We start from the raw sequence: 9,605 nt of genomic DNA, 5'->3' as shown, positions 1-9,605 counted from the left end.
AGTGAGCATCTCCAAGTGTTCATATTTTTAGTGTCCTTTTTTAGATTTACCAAACTCAGTTTTATTACCTGATAAATGAAATTACAAAATTCTATCCCAAAAATTGAACACTTTGATCAAGTTTGGTTACTTAAACTTAATGTTAAATAAACTGAAAATATGTAATAAAAGGCAAAATAATAATAATGATGAAAAAAATACCGGTAATAAAAACAAAAGTTACTCAAATTCACTCAAAACCATACACTTATCTACTCTCCTCAAAAATCAGTTCTCACTTTTAGGTATTGATCATTCATTCAGTCAATGAAATAATAAAAAGAGACAGGAGATCCTCATCAAAATAAACACAAACAGTGTCTCACACACACACTACACATTAATAGTAAAATCAGTTTGTATCTTTCGTGGGATTTGTTTTTATGTAAATCTGGATTCTTCTTGGTAGTAGGGCCTTAGGTCGCTCTGACTTGAACTTAAAACTTCCAATCTCAAGAAGGCAAGATATATCTCGGGAGATAGTCATCATCAAGATGTTTAGGAGTTCAACCTGGTGGTGAGGTTATTCATGATGGCATCTGGTATTCTGGCAGAAAGAATCAGAAATATAAAATGCATAAATACAATTGTTTATTTTTTTCAATACAAATTAAATTACCTGAGTCATTCAAGATAGCGGGTATTTTTTTTAGGGGGGGGGTGATGGCATGACAAGTTTTTAGTCAAGATTATTTTTATCTTCATTTATCTTTTTTTTCCCACTTTGTATTACCATTTATTCAAAAATTGCAATAAACATATCAATAAATGAGTTTTTAATCTACCGGTAGTTGGCAAAAGTAAAGCCAGTATTGGCAGTAAAACACTGACACCACGGCACTGACACTGACAGTGAATGTTCATTTTCCAGTGCATGCACATCACTGCCCCATCATCTTCACTCGTTTTCAGAAAATATTTAGTTATTTCTCAAATATGACCATGATTATCTTATTCATGTCATTACTCTGGTGTTTATTCATGATTTTAAATTCAGGAAATCATTCAGCAAACGAAGAAAACAAAGCATTTCTTGACTGTGATTCCGTGTGATTCAAGTTCAATTTCATTTCTGTGTGTATCACAGGTACGCACGTACGTGACGTAATCTTAATCATCTCTATTATGATGTAAATTAATCATCCCGCGCGCGATTAAAATGGCTCGAAATTCGACCAAATTCAAGAACAGCTCAGCTTGCAAACCTCACTGAGAAGGGCTTCCACAGCCCTTGCGATTCCCCGCGCTGCAATTTCACTGCAATACACAGAAAGGAAATCAACTCAAGTTTCACAATCAACGGAAAATCCGGAACCCTTCGAGACCCATTTTACAAGAAATACAACTAAATAAGGTAAGAATTGAAAGCAACTCAAGACATTTTCGACTTACCGACACTTTCATGTTTATTTTCGGAAGATTTCATGGAATTTGGGGCACGAAAATGGTATCGGTAGCTCGCGAAAGTCCTGTGCAATACGATGACATATTTTTCATCGCACGGGAGGACAATCACAAAGAGAAAATATCATACACATCCGCGCTAACAGGGGCTTAATTTTGACGATATCGCATCGCTATGCGATTGCAATGATTGACATGCGAACGAAGCTTGCGTACAAATTTTGAGCACTTCCGCGACAGCGCCATCTAGTGACTACGGCCGTGCCTATTAAAGTTAACATTATTAAAGTTGTAAATAGATTATACATACCTTGTAGATTTAGTTTTTAAGGTGATATTAGTGCTTAGTTCTAAGCTAGGGAGGCCCAAACGCGCGTGAGTGGAGTCCCAGTTTATTAGCACGGGTAAGTATTGGGGTGTCGCCTAGAGTGCCTTGGTGCTTAGAGTGTTAGGCCTCGCGCCGCGCCCCCTTGTCTAAATTTTAAACAACAAAAAACGTAGTTGGTGGGACCGAGCTGGAATTGCGGAATAAGCTTCCGCAATTTGGAGGCGAATCTCAGTACAAAGTAGACATCATATAATTCAAAACGTTCAGTGTTGCTATCTTCTAATTCTTATGATACTCACAAAATGTTGTATTATTCGCTAAGTTCACTTAAATGAGAGAAAACGTACCTGATCTCTTCGGGATGTCGCAGACGTTGCCATTTTCCAGTTTTCAATAACATCGATGACGTCATATATGTGATGTCGATCATGATTGCAAATTATGTTCAATGTCAAATCATGATTGTTTCCCCAGCTGTTTCTGAGTCACACATCATAAAATCAGTCAACCTCTTTTCACGACTTATTCATTGTTCATAAGAATTTTTTGTTTGTCAATTATCAGGGAGATCTTTCCTTTTTGTTACCTCGATCGGCTCGCTCCATCCATGGGAGAATTTGGCATTCTTGAAGGGGAGGTTCACCCTGACAAAAAGTATATTGGTGAAGGTTTGAGGAAAGCCCATCAAAGATTTAATTAGACAGTTATTAGAATTTTAAGGTTTTGATTGATAAGGTCATTATGATCAGCTGCTCCATTTGTTATGTAATAGGCCTATAACATGCATGGGCGGAAATCTGTACCCAAAGGTATAGCGGGGGGGCCGAGGGTCTGGGAATTTGACTCGCAAAAAAACCAAAAAACTAAAGGTTTTCACCCAAAATGTAAGGTCAATTAGTCCAAAATACATGTATTATTTTGATTGTGAAGTGATGTATTTTTCTCTATCATAAAAAAACAAAAATAGTAGGGGGACATTTGATATTGTGTCCCCCCTACTATTTTTGGTAGGGGGGCCGTCACGTCCCCCATGGGATTTCTGCCCATGATAACATGTATAAAATGTATAATGTTCAATTCTTAAGTTTATATGGTTCATCTTGCATGAAGGAGCAGGCGTGAACTATTTTCTCTTGCATTACTAAAGGTACAATAAAAACCACAAGTTTCAGTATTTTATTGATTTTTTTCAAGTTTATAGATTCATAATATATGGGAAGCTGCTCACATATTACATCACAAATAATAAAAATACAAGTAAAATAACTTTTCAAATATTTGATGGATCTAATTCCTCGTTAAACCTTCAGCACCAATATTTTTCTGCTACTTTTACAACTTTTTGTCAGGGTAACTCTCTCTTAAGACCACCACATTATAGGGACATATGTATTTTGTTTTGCAATTTAAGTCTAAGAAGGCTCTTCTGTTGTCTCCTTAAGAAATTAAGTGCCCCATTTTCATTTTTTTGGAGCTTAATTGCCACGTGTATACTCGCTCTCTTCATATCAATCGATCATCCAGTGATTCGAACAAATAAGTCAATCTATTAATCAATCGATGAACCAACCGAATCAATTGATCAACACATTGTCATATATCTCATCACAATTAATCAACAAATGAACTAATCAAATGATTTGTAATTGAATGGTTAGAATCCAATCAATATATTCATTTGGTCAGTCAGAAATCAAATCAAATAGACAATCATATCAATAGGCAATCTCTCTACCAATCATCATTCATCAATTTGTCAATCATTCAATGAGATCAATCAATATTGGCCAACCAAATAATCAACCAATCAATCAACATTGCCCAACTAATCAATCAATAAGCCTATCAATCAATCAATTAACCAACCAACCAATCAATCAATCAATCAATGTACCAATCAATCAATCAATCAGTCGATCATTCATCAATTGATCAATCAATTAATCAACCAACCAACCATTCATTCAATCAATGAATAAGCCAATCAATCAATCAATCAACCAACCAATTAATCAATTAAACAATGTACTAATCAACCAATCAATCATTCATTCATCAATTGATCAATCAATCAATGGATTGATCAGTCAATAAATAAATCAATCAACCAATCGACAATCAATCAATCATTCATCAATTGATCATTCAATAAATCAATCAATGGCTCAAACAACCAAATCAAATCAATGTTCTTTACCCCGTTGGAGACTAGCTGATTATGCTAAAACACAAATTTTCCTCATACTCGATCTCTAACAGGATAAGAAACAAAATATCCAGTAGCCTTCTTTCTGTTCTCTCTTGGACACCAAACAATGCAATGACCATTAAATCGCAATTTCATACATAATTACATTGGAACTACGGTTACGGAGATTCGATACAAATGTTAGACAATGAATTGCATAGAAATTATGATATGACAATTCAAGATAATCACTTTCATGACAAAAATTCGGTTCTTGTCTCTTTGACCAATCTTAGTCACTGACGTCAGAATGACCATTAAAGACATTGCTTTTATGCACAGCAAAATAATGTCTCATGTCTGACGTCATTAATTTCCATATTGGTTATAATTCCAATATAAAGAGATGGGTTTTTTTTCTCCATGTTAATTGTGGTTGTTCCATAGACCCTACGGGTGGAGAAATCTGATGTCGCTATATTCAGGAGGGAGGGGGTTGACACAATAATTACCCCATCCCCTCCTGAACAATATGTTTGCTGTTCAAAACTCTCCATCAGTGATGGATCCACATAAAGTTAAACTAAGTTCCAATGTAAATCAGTAATTCATTACAAGACGCAACAGATAAAATGCTACAGCAATATTTTTTTCATCTTAAAACTCAAAGAAATATAATTTTCCCGAAATCATATCATAGTACATACATCATGCATAAAACATCACAAGTGAAATAAAACTGGTCTGTTCTCAAGAAAAGCATGTATAAGAAACTGTTCAATTTCTCAAGTCATCAAATCCACTCAATTACTTAAATCTAAAGATAAAAAATATCAAGTAATTCAAATGGATTTGCACAGATTATATCTAAATTTCAAAAGCATCAATGTAATGGTTCTTAAGCTTCCCAGCTTAAACAAATGTATTGATATATTTCTTTCTAATTGAATTGTAATTTCTAAGTAGTACTCTGTTCTACATAGCACCATAAAAATTTAACATCATATGACTTTTAAAGTTTGCGAGACATTTAAAACACAATGGCCCGTATTCTGAAGTTGGTTTAACTTAGACCATGGTCTAACTCTGTGCTAAAATTATGGGAAGCCAAAAGTGTCAAAAATTTTCATTAAGTTGTATGTATCTTATATTTACTGTGCTTTCCTGATTCTTCAATGGTGAAGACAATCATCAATTTATACTTCATAGACAATTATGAATGATTTGAGAGCCAAATGAGCTGAAATATGATATCTCTACTGTGATTTATGTAACAATTGGCTATCCATACTTAAGCCATAACTTTAAACCCGAGTTTAAGTTAAACCCAACTTCAAAATACGGGCCCTTGTGTTGTAATAGTGTCTCGCCTGGGGAAAGTTTCATGAAAAGTTTGGTCAGTGATTTTCACTGACAGATGTTATAAGCTACTGCAAACCAAAGCATCTGATTGGCTGATAGCAAATTAGTCAATGAAAATCTCTTTAAAAAACTTTTCATGAAAGAGCCCCCTTGAAATATACTACTAATCTAGGGGAAAATGAAATAATTGGATTAAATCATTCACATGTGTTTTGTTAAAGGGCATTAATTGACAAATTTCTGGGCAGCCCTTTAACCCATCTTTTAAGCAGCAAACAGAGGGTATAAAAAACATGAATAAATTTTTATATATATCATTTTTGGGAGGACAAAGAAAAATAAAACAGGGACTCATAGCTAGTCAGACATCTAACCCTTTTTATGCTTAAATCTTCAAAAGTAATAACTTTTTAAAAAGGTTGCATTTGAAATTCTTCTTATTCATGATTTGATTTTCTGACAGAAATTCACCAAATAAGGGAAAGGGATTCAAATTGAATTCCATTTTTCTTCAAATATCAATTTTTCATACAAAGCATATAATTTCTCACATATTCCAAAAAATTTCACAATGACATTCAAAATACTACTGCATTGTGTGAATTCATCAAATTTGCTTACTCCAAAGAAGAAAAACACTAAAAATTGATGTTCCTTAGAAAGAAGTTTTTAAAGAGATATTTTGTATTTCATTGACATTTTTGGGGTAACCTCAAATCATATAGCAATTGCTAATTTTGCCTATTTCAATTGAATTATTTTGCTGATAATGAATTTATTTCACAATTGTCCAAACTGCGAGGAAATAAAATTGAATATGCAGCAAGAACTAACATTACATTTAGAGAAAAATAATCAGAAGATATATCTTTAAAGACAATATGTAACTTCTCAAGAATAAGTTCAAATGAAATTTATATTCAGCAAATTATGATTGTAATATTCATTTATCAAGATTTTTTTTTTTACTACTATCAAGTTTAAATCAATACTAGAAAAAGTGGTCAAATTAAGCAGAATTCAAATTTGAATTAAATTATTTTCCAGTGATGAAGCTTCAAATTTCCTAAAGTGGTCAGCAATATTCCAATTGATATCCAGTCCTCTGATAGTCTTGAATCCAGCCTTTGACTTCATAATCCAATAATTCCATGATCGTGTGATGGTCTAGTCTTCTATCCAGTAAAAGCGGATCAAGTCATGCATCTTTGGTGTACACAATCGGCTGCATATTTAGAGCGGGTTGGTTCCAATCTTTTCAGGCAATAGCATATGTTCCCTCTTCGTCACCAATACAGGATTCAAGGAATCTTCGCAAGACCACAATAAGAGATCCCGGACAGCATTCTTGTAAGAGTTCCTATCTCCTTGTCGACCCAGGGCTTCATGGTTTCATATTCATTATCAGAAACGTTATCTTAAAAATACTTCGTTTGGGGAGAATATGAAGATTGACAAAGGGCATTGTATTCATATGAAAACATAACCCTAACAAAGAGAGAAATTTTGCATATCTTACTCTTGACCAAATATTTAATTGGTCATTTTTTTTCTGAAAGCTTAAGAATGTAAATAACTAATATAATTGCAAAATCATTTTGTTTTTGGAATTGTGATTTATATTTTCTACCATATTCAATGTTAACATCTTTTTTCCATATTGAAATTACCATTTGTAGATAAGAAACAAACATTGAGGGATGCTTCAAGAAGTCATTCACAAAGTTATGCACAATTTTACAAACAACTGAAATATAAAGTGGCATACGTAAGTTAATCACGAGTGACAAATACATATTAACAAAATATAACTGGATTTCTTCAAATAATTTCCTTCATATTAAGGCCAAAATATATATAAGTTAATTTCACCGTTGAGATTTCAATTGATGTTTAAGTACATGTATATCAACATCAGCTTGTGCGATTAAGACACACATTTGGCTTGCCATACTCCAGTCATTTGTAATGTTGAGCATACCTTACTTGACGAACAGTCTCATGAAAACAGCCCAACAGAATACGATTCATGAACAATAATTAACGTACAAAATTGTTCAGCATTGCTTGATACTGCACTACAAACCATAGTATACACTGTAACATGAGTATACAGAGTTAGTAAGCTCAGGTATTAATAATAAGGTGGGAACAATATCACTTTAATTATAATGCACTAGACATTTCTCACAGTAACATCAGATCTTTGCAAAAAAACATATGCAAAATCAACATATTCTTGATCATCCTGGCCAAAAACATTGCTTCTGTCAATAATGTAAAATTGCTAAAGCTGTTGCCTGTCTTGGCAACAAGTATAATTGCTTGCAAAAAAATAGCATGTTTATAGAAAGATACATGAAGGCCTATTTGTAGAGCATGAAAAGTTATTGACTTCATTTTCAAAGGTCTAGTCCCTCATAATTATTGACAAAACGAATTGCAACAATACATTTCAATGTCAACATCAGGGACATTTCATGTGAAAATGGCCATCATATTACATTTTGTGAGAGTTTCAGTATTTCCTTTGCTATACAACACAAACCGAACAGTAGCAACGGCCAAACTTGTGCAACAAGTATATGATGGGATTTTCCTCACAATGAAAGAAATAAGGAAATGAGATGTACAGTGACATTTAACACAAACAAAAGTAAGGCAGTCCATGGTTTAAAGATAGAATACAAGCCCAAAGCCGCCATATAAAAGGGAAAAGGATGGAAAATGGTCAAGGTCACGACCATCAAGAAGCTGAATCAACGGACTAATATCAAGCAGGCAAAACAGAAAAAATGGAAAGTTAAAATAAATCAGTCTTTAGAATTTGCTCTGTTTATAAACAAAACAGTGACTTTATCAATACTATACCAATGAATCCACTGAGGATACAAAAAAAGAGAGCTCATATCATAATTGGATTGTTAATTCAGATACATCCCAGAATATGACTTTATCCCTGTTTCATTAACCTAAGCAAACTCGAAGACACTTTCCTATTTTCTCACCGAATTTTGATAAAATTGTACTGTTTTACTTGACTCATATTTGGGGTAAACATGGCATTTTGATAATAAAATCTATTCTGAGATTCAAAATCAAGCATAGCTATGGAAAATTAGCTTGCCATCTCTATAAGTCGATGGCACTTTAAAGCTTCTGTAAATATAAACAGAAGAGATGGCCATGCAATTGTCATTGAAGAACAGAACAGTTTTGAGGGATTTAAAGCATGAGAACCATTAAACAAAACATCATTTTGAAAGAAGAGTTGAGCTACTGAGTTGGAAAAGAAAGGAGATACAAATTAACATAAAACATAGGTGGAAGGGGTTGCTAAAAAGAAAAACAAAGAGTTATGCATCTTGTTCATTCGATTAAATAAAAAATAAAAACATACGTGTAGGCAAAGCACACAAATTATAATCAGTAATAAAAAGTATCAGGATGAATTCTTCTGTCTCAACATCGGGCAATTATTTCTTTAAAATCACCAATAAAATGACTTCAATGTCACCAATAAAATGACTTAAATGTTTACAGAGATATATTACTTGATCATGTTTTGCAGCACATATTATGCATATTTTTGGTGACTAACAATTTAAAAACATAATGATTATCAAGCAGGCATGAGCTGAAACCAAATATTTCAATATAGAAGAATCATTAGTATTCATGTTTACTTAAACAAAACAAGGGTCTTTTCAGGGTTTAAATTGAAAGTAAATGAGCAAGATGCCATATCAGGGGATGATTTTTACAACACTCATACTTACACTACCGACAATTCCAACTTGGTGATTGGTTGGCTATAGTAATCCTTTCGTCCAATCACATACGAGTCTTGGGGCACTCAAGAAGCAAGAGGCAGCAACAACAAGATCAGCATCGCCTAATATCCCAGTTGGCTATAACCTACAGAGACGTCTTCCTGAGCGTTTGGCTCTCAGTTGCTGTAAACCAGAAAGACAACAACAACAAAAAAAGGACACAGGTGACCACTTGCCTCTCCATCTTCGAGTGTAAGAATAAAACAAAGACTGATATTTTGCTGTTCATTTCTTCATTATCATTATCATTATCATTATCATCATCATCATCATCATTTTTGGGAAGGGTATTTTGTGACTAAAAATTGTGAAATGTTCACTTCTTGGCATAACACTATTTTAATTCTTAATACCCCTGCTTGTTTATTCAGCACTAAACACTCTCTTTATCAGAAGTCTCTAAGTGCTTTAAAATAATGCAGCATAAAGTTTTTAACACACAAAATGAATG

The 9,605-nt window shown here is 33.5% G+C and overlaps 1 protein-coding gene across 1 annotated transcript in view; it reads right to left on the bottom strand.

The window, feature by feature from the left end:
• Positions 1–4,612: 4,612 nt before the first annotated feature.
• The window catches only part of LOC129283242 (uncharacterized), a 37,955-nt gene continuing 32,962 nt past the window's right edge, over positions 4,613–9,605 (bottom strand). The window contains exon 29 of the mRNA XM_064114896.1: positions 4,613–9,277. The gene's annotated coding sequence lies outside the window, so the exon portion shown is untranslated. The remainder of the gene's footprint in view (positions 9,278–9,605) is intronic.

This window comes from Lytechinus pictus, unplaced genomic scaffold (assembly GCF_037042905.1).
Source record: "Lytechinus pictus isolate F3 Inbred unplaced genomic scaffold, Lp3.0 scaffold_20, whole genome shotgun sequence".
NCBI lineage: Eukaryota > Metazoa > Echinodermata > Echinoidea > Temnopleuroida > Toxopneustidae > Lytechinus > Lytechinus pictus.
The sequence above is the reverse complement of the archived record's forward strand: the minus strand, read 5'-3'. Positions and strand labels throughout refer to the sequence as shown.